This window comes from Anguilla rostrata, chromosome 16, assembly GCF_018555375.3.
Source record: "Anguilla rostrata isolate EN2019 chromosome 16, ASM1855537v3, whole genome shotgun sequence".
Lineage (NCBI taxonomy): Eukaryota > Metazoa > Chordata > Actinopteri > Anguilliformes > Anguillidae > Anguilla > Anguilla rostrata.
Window position 1 is genome coordinate 3420656 of NC_057948.1, and position 13972 is coordinate 3434627.

Below are 13972 nucleotides of genomic sequence, written 5' to 3' on the forward strand. Positions count from 1 at the left end.
CCTTCCTCCAGACTGTGTGCGGGAGTATCGCAGGGCGAGAGCAGTGGCCAGGAGAGTCATCGAGGCACCAAACAGGAAGTGCTGGAGAGAGTACTGCTCTCGGATAGGCCAGGGCACGCAGGCTGGGGAAGTGTGGGGTATGATTGGGAAAATGACTCAAAATCCCAGTTTTTGTGGATGGAGATTGTGTTGCCAGGTCTGGGAAAGTGAAGGCAAATTTGGGGGAGGACAGACTGAATCGCTGACGAGCTTTTTCTGAGCCAGTGGGGGAATGTATGTGAGACGCGGACAGAGTTTGATAGCGTTTCATAACAGCATAGGGTCTGGCGTGTTGGTGACCCTGTTCCTCCCTGGTTATTCCCATTGCCTGTGGTTGGCATGGGACTGCTAGAATATGTGCATCAGGTTGGGGAATCTATTAAAAAAATATTTTTTATTAGTTTCTGCCAGTTTATACAGACGGATCTAAGGAACAGTGAATGGTCACAGTGGGCCTGTTGTGGTGGTTCAGCAGTTTGGTGTGCGCCTGTCCTGGAGGATATATGATATCTCATAAAAAACACGTTTTCAACGTACAAAAATGCCAAGTTACTCAAAAGTATTGATATCAAAATGACGCCAAGTTACGGTACTACAAACAATATAGGCTATGTTGCCTCACCAAAATTACATAAGATGTATTTCAAAGCAATGCTACCCAATAAGTCCCTTGGCCCTGTGTTTTGTAATCTTACCATTTTACAATGTCATGCAAACTTTGTGTCAGATCAAAGAGTCAAATATTTTGAATTGCCTCATGGAACACATTGAAATTAATGTACAAAACCGCTGCTGAGTAACTACAGGAAGCATATTTCTCCAGAAAACATGTTTATACTTGCTTCTGAACTGAATTTGAGTACATGTGCAAGTTATTGTATATCTGCTACGTACAATAAATACTGCATGTAAAATACATATTGTACATACATACATAGAGAACTTCTTTATTCCCATGGGGACATTTCCCTCGCAGCATGTTACATTCACATTTACGAACACAGACTTATACCAAGAAACATACTATCATTCACGCAACAGAAAGGCTGGGCAGCGAAATACATACATACCAATACAAATTGGACATATACAGGCCTATTCAATCAATTTTGACTGTGAGAGAGCCATCCACACATATGTTTGGCCATGTAGTGCATGCTTATACACACAGGGCCAAGTGACTTGAAAGAATTGAGGAAATATTGGGTAGCATTGCTTTGAGATACATCTTATGTCATTTCGGTGAGGCAAGATAGCCTATATTGTTTGTAGTATCGTAACTTGGCGTCATTTTGATATCAATACTTTTTAGTAACTTGGCATTTTTGTATGTTGAAAACGCAGTGCTGGCCGGTAGCCCCTCCACAGATTGCTCCGAACCAACTACTCCCAGCATCCGTTGCTCCCCAGCGGACTCGCCCAGCTTCAGCCACCTAGTCGCCGCGTCCCTTAGGTGTTGGCCCCAGCTTCGCCGTCCGAAACCGGCGGCGGTGGTCCTCGGGGGAGTAACCCATCCTGTCCAGGATAGCCCTCTTAACATCCGCGTACCTCCCCTGAGACGCAGCTGGTAGGCTGCACGCTGCTGTCTGCGCCTCCCCCGTCAGCAGAGGGAGCAAGCGCACGGCCCACTCTGCCGCCGGCCAGCCACATGCCCCTGCTGTAGCCTCGAATACGTCCAGGAATGACTGGGGGTCATCCGCCGGGGACATCTTAGGTGGAGCCACGTTCAGGAGCGTTGAATGTGGAGGGGCCGAGGAGGCAGCCGCCGTGTGAGGGAGGACACTGGCTGGGCAGTTGGAGGTGAAGGACGGGGTTCGGGCATGTTTATTTTGCTGAACTACAAGCTGGGTGCCAGTTGTGGCAATTCTCTAGCCACCGTGGGTTCAGAATCAGCACAGGACCAACAAATGACACGGGAAGTGCAGGGATGACGTCTTGTTTTCACACACACACTCAAACCACAGTTTATAAGAGAAATGCCGGTGCAGCTCCTAGACCATGCTGCCGCTCTCTGCAGGGCGTGTGTGTGCCTTTTTCCTACCCCCAAGCCCAGCCGCTACTGCATATATAAAGGGAGAGAGTAATCAGTGACAAGGAACACCTGTGCCAATTAACTCAATCAGTGACAAGGAACACCTGTGCTAATTAACTCAATCAGTGACAAGGAACACCTGTGCTAATTAACTCAATCCTGGCATTCTTCCCGTGAGCCACTCCCCCACTACCTCCCCCCTATAGCTAAGCCACAACCACACCACTCCACAGACTTCTCCTTGTATTCCTTCAAATTGATCACTGAGCTCTGATTCCACAAGTGTAACTCTATCCACTGTAACATCAATCAAATAATGGACACAGATACACTATGTACAATCATACGGTTACAGGCCAAATTTGTACTCTTTTGTTTACTCTCTTTTGATACTATGTCTGCTGATGAGATTTTTGTGCTCCTTCTTTTCATTATACAATACCTGGCTGTATTTTAAACATGTCAGCAGTCGCTTGCACTCCCCCTGCTACCCCTACCCACCACAGGTGCAAGGATCCACCCACCACGAACAACCAAGACACAGGGATAAGGTAAGCAGAGTCTGTATTGAATTTATAATAAAAACAGTTCATGGACAGGCAGCTGCCCTGCTCTGACCCCCTACCTTCTTACTCCCCCCTGCTTGTACGGTGACCCCACCAACTGACCTCGTGCGCGCGAGCCAGCCCCAGGAGAGGGACTCCCGTCACCGCACGCAAGCCGTCACACACAGTGTTAAGTTACCCCGTGCCCCACACTCACTCCACACAGTGCTCCTTCTCTGACCCTCTCTCTCGGGTCTACCCGCATGGCACAGACTGGCCCCCACTTGGCCACCCCGGGGGTCCAACACACAGCACACACACACACACACAGAACAAAAAGGGTGGGACGTGACTGGGCCCACGCCACGAAATGCCGGGCCTCCTCCACGTCCCACGCCGCCACGCATGCGCCACACACACCTAAAAGAAATGCCCCCTCCCCACGGGATTTCTCCCAAAAGGAAATGACAAAGAAAACGAAAAACTAAAGTAAAACCAAATCCAAAATCCTCAACAAAAAAACCTGGTTGCAATAACTAAAGGAAAAAGAAAACAAAATCCAAAAAAAAACCCCAAGTTAAAAAGTCTACAGAGCCTGTTCCTTCCTGGCTGCGCAATCCCCGCTCTCTTATCCCTCTCCCTGCGTCTGAGGAAACAAGCGGCAGCTGTGTGAGCTCGTTACCTGGCGAAGTGGAGGAAACCAATTAACCCTAGTCCACATACCCACACGTGCTCCCAATTACCAATTAAGGAAGTGTCTTACCAAGCAGCGACTCGTCAGGCTACCCCTGAAATATACACAAACATTATCATACCCACACACACACACACACACACACACAACACATATATATTCATCTCAATCACACACACTCACGTCCAGTCATTCACGCAGCAACATACAATGCACACACATCACAATCCCGTCACACACACTTCACACAACACACACATTCACATAAACACACACACAATTACTATATAAACACACACTGCACACAATCTCCTACACATACACACATACACACTGCACACACACAAATACACATACACACGTGCCAACACACACAACCTTCTCCACACACAACACACACGCAACCTGGGCGCACACACACACTCATGCGCTCACACACATACACATGCACACACATGTTCACATCAACAGTCACTCCCACAAACGTACGCATGCACACACATTCACAAATGCACACACACAGAAACACACTCTCACCCAATCACACACACACACACATGTCGACAACCTTCGTCGACAACCTCCTTGAGCAATGCCTTACCACTGCAATTTCAGCTGTGCCCAGTATTAGCCTCAGTACAGCTTAAACCCTGTACATAAGAGTATGATCTTTTAGCAGGTTCAGGTTAAGCACTTGCTGTTTAAATATGATTTTATTTTTTTTACATTTTAACAAATTTATATTTCAAATGTTCAAGGTGTGTTAATGTACTTTCGATTATTAAAAATTACTATAACATTAAGTGTAATAATGGCAAAAGATGGCAGGGTAAATGTTTTTGAAGTAATAACTCTGTCTCCGGTGTCTGCATCTTTGTATAAAAGAAGCCAGTGGCAAACTCATCCAGTTAACTGTGCATTTTACTAGTTTTTACAGTTGATTTCATTCATTTTCACAAGAGTTCCAATGTTCCAAAAGTACTGTGGGTAAATGCAGCTGATAGGGAGAATGCAGAATTATCACTGCAGTGTACTTTTTTCCTTTCATTACTGTAAACAATGATGAGTTGAGTTTCCTTAATTATTGGGTCAGGATTGTTTTTTTTTTTTTTTTTTTTTTGCTTTAATTTTCTGTATTTTCAGACAACAATCTTCAATGATTAAACCTGAATTATAAAAAAACACAGAACAGATCCAGCAGCAAAGCAAGTTCTTAACACATAGGGATGGAGCAATGCAAATTCTTGACGCATAAGGATGGAGCTGGGGTGGTGGAGGGGATTTACGAAGCAACGTGCAGCTTGCATGCAGGAGGAGCAGCCGAATGAGTAGAGGGAGGCTGTTTAAGTAGACCGCCCAGTTAGTGAATGTACTGTGATAGGCAAACATCACTCAGCTGAGCCATCATCTGATTCAGCTGGAGCGCTTGACTCCCGTGGCCTGCCAGAACTACGCGATGCTCCATGTCTGTTATGGCCCTTATTTTCTCTGGGTCAGGTGCAATCCCCGCTGCACTGACCTTGTGACCGACAAAGATAACCTCAGACTGGGCAAACTCGCATTTCTCGTTTAAAGTCAGGCCTGCGTCTGGAAGTGTTCTGGCCCAGACGCGATTCCAAATGGCAAAACGTTAAAACAAAATCTACCAAAATGAGTGGTAAGCTCTCTGCTTTCTGGTGCCAACGGTATTTGCCAAAAGCCTGACCTGGCATCCAGTTTAGTGAACACCTTAGAGCCGCTAAGCTGAGCCAAGGACTGTTCCACTGATGGCAGAATGTGACGTTCCCTGCACACCGCCACATTCAATTTTGTCAAGTCAGCACAGATCCTAATCTTATCACTATTGGCCTTGGGCACTACCACCATGCCAGCACACCAGTCTGTAGCTTTTTCAATTGGCGAGATGACCCCTATGTCTTGCATCCTCTCCAGTTCTTCTTTAACTTTACCCATCAGTGGGATAGGGACACTCCTTGGGGTGGCCAGAGCATATGGAACAGCATCAGCCTTTATCCTGATCTTGTAATCCCCTTCCAGCTTGCCAAGCCCAGAGAACAGTTTAGGAAACTGTTGCTTGTATGCCTTGTGCCTCCGCCACCTCATGTGCTTTTTCAAACAGGTGCACTGCCTCTATAGCCGGACGTCCCAGTAAAGGTCTAGCTAACGAGCGAACAACATAAACTGGTTGTGTGGTGGTTTTTGACTTGTGTTGCAGCTGACACTGAATTTGGCCCATGACCTGCAATGCTTTATTATTTGGCCCCAAAAGTCTTTTCTTTGTAGCTAGTAGTGGTCCATCTCTGCAGTAGCTGTACATTCTGGCAGGGATAGCAGTAACCGCAGCCCCCATGTCCAGTTTAAATGACACTGTTTCCCCATTAAACTGCACTTCGCTATGCCAGCCTGTCTGTCCACTGTGTACCGCCCCAATAAAAATACTGTCCTGTTCTAAGACGTCCTCCTCTAGCAGATGCGCTGCCCGTCTCGTACACATCCTTGCAAAATGGCCTTGTTTACGGCATTTTCGGCATGCAGCGTCTTTGGCTGGACATTTGCGCCACGCATGGGAGGGAGTTTTCCCACATCTGCCGCATGTGTTTGGGTACACGCCTGCCGCTTTTGGCGACTGTATGGGAGCAGCTACCCTGTCGCTTGTGTATTTTGCTCTGTCAGCACTGCTTTTCTGTCGGCATGAAACATTGTCTACGGCTGTCATTGAAGTGAGGTTACTGTGTCGCATGAATTTCTGTTGCTTTTTGACAGTCTCACTTTGTCTGACCTGCTGAACTGCTGTTGTTAAAGTTAGCTTCGAGTCCAACTGTAATTTCACAGATAAAACACTGTCTCTGATCCCCACGACAATCCTGTCTCAAATTAATTCCTCCTTCAGCGCGCCAAATTGACAATGCTCTGCTAATTTGTGAACCGCAGTTATAAAACAGACTGCAGATTTGCCTTCATCTTGTGTTCTCACATTAAATCTTGCCCTTTCAAAAATGACATTGTGTTTCCCCACAAAATGTCCATCAAAGTAGTCTTTTACCTTGGTATACACACGGTTATCCACTTCCGACAATGATGACGTATCAAGAATGTCCTCCGCACCATCTCCCATTGAGTACATGAGCGCCTTAACTTGAAATGCATCATCCTTTTTGCTGAGACCTGATGCATTGTGATATCTGTCAAATCTTTTAATCCAGCTGGACCACTTCTCCACCTCTACACAGTTGAAATTTTCAGGGGGTGCAATCCGAAAGTTCTCCGTTGACATTCGCACTTGATCCATTTCTGTTTTCTTTTCCGGCGCGGGCCGGTTGCTCGGCTGGCTAACTATCTAGCAACTGTAATTACACCTGTTACGACCCCATGGGTCTAGGGGTGCATGGGGTATGTAACTTGATGTTAATGGCCGGGAGATGTTAATGCTGTAGATATGGTAACAACAAAAAAACACAGACAAAGCAGCAACTCAGTGCATGGGTGTTTACTGTGATAACAAACAAAACGGTGCAACAAACTACCAGACATATAACAACCCAGACACACACTACCAGGGTCAACGGACGCTGGATGTTGCCAAAAGAACAAAAAAACAAGCTAGCTAAACCAGAGAGTAAACTAATCTAGTGTATCAAGTACACAAACAAAAGGCCTATCTACTCTAACTAGCAGACTGAAACACAATTGGTTGGCAATCACCCCTAAGGACTAGTGAATCTATACATAACATAGCCTACGGGCATATGTACAGGAGCCCCCAGTCTTACCTGTCCCAAGCCTTGGAAGTGTACATAAAACAAGACAAGTTCAAGTGAGTGGTTAACATACATAGTCAAATACACAACACAGAGCAAACAGTCAGACATCCATTGTTACAAACAGGTGGGGTTTTTATAGTAGATGTGGCGAGTTATGATTGGCTGTCCAGAATTGACACGGAGGGTGGGGCTTGGTGAAGGTGGGACTTGGTGGATGGTGACTGACAGGTGAAGGCAGGGAAGTCCACACAAAAGAAAAACATGGCACGTAACACACCCGAACGGCGTTGATAATGTCGTAAAGTCAATCGAAGACTGATTTTAATGAACCACCGTATGTTTCGGTGAGCATACCGCCGGGAAGCATTAAAAGTGATCTATTCTGACACCATGTAGAAGTATGATTTTTAAGCTACTCAGCTGGAGACTTTCAGGCTTGCGACTCCATACTTTATTCCACCGCTCACACATGACGTGCGCGTAGAACTACGGCAACCTTTCTAGGGCACACAAGACCGTGCCCATTACTACATTCAGTAGATAGAGATGGAGAGTGAGAGTCAACGCTGTCGTTCTCCTCTTCTGACTTGGTCCAGAAAACAGCATCACCTGAGTCTATCAGCAAACATATGCCATAGCCATGCTTAGAAGTTCACAATAATAAATGCTATTCCCGGCAGGACAGGGCCTCAACATCAGGGCCTAGTGGCTCCTCAGCCAGTCGCTGCCCATCAGCAGAGCCGGCCATTGAAGGTGTCTCCATCCAAGCCTCATCACACAGCAGCACCATTCTCTGCGTTCTTCTGCACATTTTCAGAGCCAAACCAATGACAGGTGGTGTCACGAGTTTCATCTTCTCACTGATTTCAACATGAAGCAGTCCCTTTGATGAAATGTGTTTTCGTTGTTAATATTCGGTGATGTTTTCAGAGAGGAAGACAGAGCCGGATCAGAAAACAGCCACCGTATCAGAGCCATGTTATAAAGCATGCCAAGGACAGTCAATGTAGCTGGTCGTCATAGTGACGCCGCACAAAACTGCCGTGACATCATCTTCAACGCGACACACACAGGAACAATGGAGGATATCGAAGGGATGGTGTTCTTCTTGATTCTCGGTATGTGGCTGTTTGTCACAGCAAGGAGACAAATTTTGTTTCAAAAGAGGCTGAAGGCAGCAAGACAAAAGACTGCTGAAAAAAAACAGGAGTTTGGGAAATCCTACATCAGAGCTCAGACGACGAGATGACTCTGGTTGCTCAAAGGTGACGATTCCAGCGAAAATTCTCTCTGACCAATCAGTGGTCTACAGTGTTTTCACGTTACCTTTTGGTATCGCCTCAGCTCACTTGGAACCTCGACGGAGGTGATACCAAAAAAAGTACCAGGTACTATCCACAACTTTTTCCCGATGGAAAACCAAAAAAGTTGAGTCGAGTTGAGCCGGTACCATGTGGTGGAAAAGCGACTTTAGTGCCTCTCTGCAGCCATAGCCTGATAATGAATATCTTTCCTTTATGTTTGCTTACTGTACTCTAAACAGGAGATGCTGCAATAGAGGACAGAGCAACACCACACTTCTCACTGCTAATGGAAAAGGTGAACTTTGGATTTGACCTTGACCTTGGTGATTCACTGTAATTCCCACAGAATGAAATACATTCATATACTTACAGTAATGTGTAAAGAGAAGATGGAGGCAGGTGTCAAAGATGTTCACTGAAAGGATTGTGCACAGATTTTGGACTTGAAAATTTCTTAGACCTCTGGTGAGTTCTCAAATTTTATCTGTTTATAGAATTTCTCTTCACATATTTCCAAAGACATGTACAAATTTAACAATGGCCTTAAAAAGAATCATGTCAGCCAAGCTTTTTGTAATGGCATTCATTACAGTGGAAAACATGCTCTTTAATTGGCTATTTTTTTTTAACTATATGTATGTACCACATCAGTGCTCTTTGATAAAACAGTTTTTTCAGTTCAAAGAATATCATATAAAACTTGATGTTCAAGGAATTATTGTGCTTCAACCCTGTGTTGTATGTTAGGTACTGTAAAACCATGTTGGACAACGTCAAACTGACATGTTGAAATGTTTTGGCTTTAAGCTAGTGATGAATACCATTTCATAGCCACAAGCAAATAGATTGGCTGAAAAACATTTTGCTTGTGATGGAATTTTCTTAACCCTCCCCAGCTAACTGCACATGGCAAAACACATGCAATGGAGTCCATCGTAATACAAGAAAGACACAAAAATCAAGACCGTGTGTCCAAAACATAAAAATCTATGCAACAGGAGCTCCAGCATCGATCACCATCAATCTCTGAAATAAAGACACAAGAGCATTACTGGAACAGTAGAAACAGACCAATGCTTTACAGTATGTAGGTACTCTATGAGCAAACACAAGAAATTTCTGTGCATTATGTTCTTATCAGTACTGTAATTCTGTAATATCCCACTGTAATACTGTAATAATATAAAATGACACCAACACATCAATCCTATAATGTAATTACATTATCACATTTTGCAGTAAATTATTTACTTATCAATGTTCAGTTCAAAAGCTCTAACTAGATGCCACTGTTGACATTTTTAAGTTGGGCCTTACAATCTTTCCAGTTTCTCCCATTGCTATGCCTGGATTTATGACATGGTCAATCACTGTGGCTCTTAATTCATTCGATACAACAATATTTCTGCTGCCTGCTTGACCACAACCTCAGCCTCAGCCACGACCCGTCCATCAGTACCAACAGCATTGGGCTGCTCCATGTTGTCAGACACTGCTGAATGTAGTGCTGTAAAACAGCCTTTTATGTTGGGATTACCAATCGTGCTGCAATGCGACTCACCTGGGCAATGTTGTTGGCAGGATTGCACACATGTTGACTTTATTTCACAATCTGCATGTCTAGCAATAACAATTTGAACGTCTTAATATGAGGTGACTTTTGTGAAAACTCAGTGTGTGATTTAGAGTTTTGTAGGTGCAGCAATTTGTCTCGTAAGGTAAGAATTTTGCCAGTCAGTTTGGCAAATTGAGATTTGGTAAATGGACTGCATTTATATAGCGCTTTCATCCAAAGCGCTTTACAATTGATGCCTCTCATCCACCAGAGCAGTTAGGGGTTAGGTGTCTTGCTCAGGGACACTTCGACACGCCCAGTGCAGGGATCGAACCGGCAACCCTCCGACTGCCAGACAACTGCTCTTACCTCCTGAGCTATGTCGCCCCACATTCCACATTGAGCCAAAGCAATCATAACATAATATAATGCATTTGTAATGTGAGACTGCAGTTAACAGAAATGCATCTGAAAAAATGAGAAAAACTGCAGGGTCTCAGGAACATCTCAGAGACTGGATGTCATGCAAACCACACTTCCGCCCTGATTTTGGCTTAGTGGTCTAATCCATTCTACTGATGTGCAGCAGAGCCAGGTTTAAACCTACAGGAAAACCATTTATTTGAGAAGTAACATACCTGCTCAATAGACAAGCAGTGACTTTTTCAAAATGTACTGAGTTCTGGTTATACTACAGTAACAGAAGCAAGCATTCATCAGACACTACACAACTTTTCTTATAATGGATTTTATTTCCACGAATGTAGATGAATTTCATTGCTTCAACTGTGCAGACTTTAGCCCCATGCTGATCTGCTCATATGGAGCCCAAACATAATCCCATATAGAATGTGAAATAAGTACTGTGTCACAGGAGTTAAATACATTACACAATAATAAATCATAACACCAAAAAAATTTATATTTTTTATAATACAGGTTTAATCATTGAAGATTACTGTCTGAAAATACAGAAAATTAAAGCAACAGGTTAAAAAAACCAATCCTGACCCAATAAATAAGGAAACTCAAACCATCATTGTTTACAGTAATGAAAGGAAATAAGTACACTGCAGTGATCATTCTGCATTCTCCCTATCAGCTGCATTTGCCCACAGAAATTTGCACATTGGAACTCTTTTGAAAATGAATGAAAGCAACTGTAAAAACTAGTAAAATGCACATTTAAGTGGAGGAGTTTGCCACTGGCTTCTTGTAAATGGTAAATGGACTGCATTTATATAGCGCTTTTATCCAAAGCGCTTTACAATTGATGCCTCTCATTCCCCAGAGCAGTTAGGGATTAGGTGTCTTGCTCAAGGACACTTCGACATGCCCAGGGCGGGGTTTGAACCGGCAACCTTCCGACTGCCAGACAATCGGTCTTACCTCCTGAGCTATGTTGCCCCCTTCTTGTATACAAAGATGCAGATACAGGAGACATAATCATTACTTCAAAAGAATTTTAACCTGAATCTTTTGCCATTGTTACACTCAATGTTATCTTAATGTTTTAATAATCAAAAGTACATAAACACACCTTGAACATTTGCAATATTGCAATGTATTAAAATGTAAAAAAATAAAATCAGATTTAGATAGCAAGTGCTAAACCTGAACCTGCTAAAGGATCATACTCTTATGTACAGGGTTTAAACTGTACTGAAGTTAATATTGGACACAGAAATTGCATTGGTAAGGCATTGGTCAAGGAAGGTTGCAAGTGTGTCGACGTGTGTATGTGTGTGTGTGTGTGTGTGTGAGAGTGTGTTTGTGTGCGTGAATCTGTGAATGTGTGTGCATGCATGCGTACATTTGTGGGAGTGACTGGATGTGAGTATGTGTGTGTGTATGTGTGTGAGTGTATGAGTATGTGTGTGTGTGTGTGTGTGTGTGCATGTGCACGCATGTATGTGTGTGTGTCTGTGTGTATGCATGTGTGTGAGTATGACTGAGTGCATGAGTATGTGTGAGTGTGCATTTGTGTGTTTGTGTGATTGTGTATTTGAGTGTATGTGCATGCATGAGCATGAGTGTGTACAGTTGAAGTCGGAAGTTTACATATACTTAGGTTGAAGTCATTAAAACCCATTGTTAACCACTCCACAGATTTCATGTTAGCAAACTATAGTGTTGGCAAGTCAGTTAGGACATCTACTTTGTGCATGACACAACAATTGTTTACAAACAGAATATTTCACTTCTAATTCACTATATCACAATTCCAGAAGTTTACATACACTAAGTTAACTGTGCCTTTTGACCTCTTAGCGCAAAGCTAAGAGATTATTAAACTGAAACGTTCGGTGCTACTGCAACCAAAGTGTGAGTTAAAAACAGAAACGCGTTGTTTTAGTTTCATTAGTAGACGATACACGACAACTATGCCGAAAACGGAGTTTCGCAGCCCCACCATTGTCGCTCTGGTCGTTCATTTAACACGCACCCCCTCTGCAGTTTCATCTACAAAACACCCCCCACCCTTGACATAATGAACAATATTGTCTATCTTCGCATTCATAAAAATATTCTTTCACCACTAAAAAAATCATATTCCGTCATAGCAACAAGATAAACCCGACAATAGCTCTAAGATATGCCTATACAGCAGTGAAAACGCTGCTCACTGAATAACGAAATAAACGAGAAAAAGTTTTTAAAAATGATACCATGTCATTCTACAGTCAATATCTGGGATTAAATATTGAATAAATATACAACCTTACTGCTGGTTCTACGTGTAGAGATGTCCCTTTTGAGATTGCGTGGTCATATATTGTCTTGGACAATCCGTTTGGGAAATATACATGCATTTGTGACGCCTGGGTATCTTCCAAAATAGCTGTGCGTAATACCACACCTGTTGTTTACAGCGTCGTTGCCCTTTTTAGTACAGTCTGGCTTGATTGACAATTCATTTATTCAGTAGGTGAGAGTATAAGCTTTCTAACGATGTATAAAATGTCTAATTCTGCTTTTGGAATAGCGTTTTATAGGTCAGCGTAACAGAAAATATTCTTAGCATCGCATTCACTTACGCATTCACTCTATGTTAGCAGAAAAATACTCTGCACCTAACAAAACGTGGTTAACCATATTTCGTAATTTCTTGGGAAATACTATTATTATTGAGGACTTCTGGACATAGCTAAGCCATATGCTTAGACCTAGCTGACATCGTCTTCTGGAGCAAAACAGAAGCGAATAGAACAGTATCATTGACACTGTCTGTCTCCATCTACCGAAAATAGATTAAATTTCATCATTGCTGTGTAAGTATTACTGCTCAAAATATTTCGGTTATATACGTTATTTTTGAAATTGAGTATCTTTAAATAGGTTAGTGGTGTTATATAATGTGGATATTTCACACTGTAATGTAAGTGTTAGATGGTAGTGTAATAGTTTTTGTGAAGCATGCAACAGTGATGACGTGAGAGTTGGAACATTGCCAAAACGTGGCGGACGGTTGAAAATTGTTTTCATGTCGTCTCATCCCCATACAAGAAAACATACCAGAGTACAGAGTATAGAAATACACACAAGAGTTAATTATTACACATATAGGTACTGTACTGCATTGTGTGACAATATTTTTGCATTATTTTTTTAATCTGATAGCAATGTTTCATCTTAAACCTTCATAAGGGGCTTGTTTATATGCTTTATAACAGACAAAAATCATTTTATTCAATTTTGGAGAGATTTTGAATATGTTTCTGGACCCCTAGATATTTTAGACCACTGTACTGACTGAAAGCTTGTAATTCCCACTTGAAAATTTTGTAACAGTGATCTTCTTGAGTCAAAACAATTGATTTGTAGTGAAATACGTGAATATGTTGTGATTTACAGCAATGCATAATTTAGGCATTTTGGATAGATTTGGAGACGCTGGGTACACTGCTTAGTTTTTGCTTCATACATCTATAGTAGTTCTACATATCTACCCTTAGAATTTATGAACTTGTGGTCAAGAAGTTTTTGATCTAGCACATGTATCGTTTAACCTGCTGTATATATGCAATCTCTCAGTATTTCA

The 13972-nt window shown here is 42.8% G+C and overlaps 1 protein-coding gene and 1 long non-coding RNA gene across 2 annotated transcripts in view; both read left to right on the forward strand.

Moving 5' to 3' along the window:
• The window catches only part of LOC135242400 (protein NLRC3-like), a 1894071-nt gene that overhangs the window by 1426922 nt on the left and 453177 nt on the right, over positions 1-13972 (forward strand). The window lies entirely within an intron of this gene.
• The window catches only part of LOC135242452 (uncharacterized), a 152199-nt gene that overhangs the window by 30747 nt on the left and 107480 nt on the right, over positions 1-13972 (forward strand). The gene's annotated exons all lie outside the window — the stretch shown is intronic.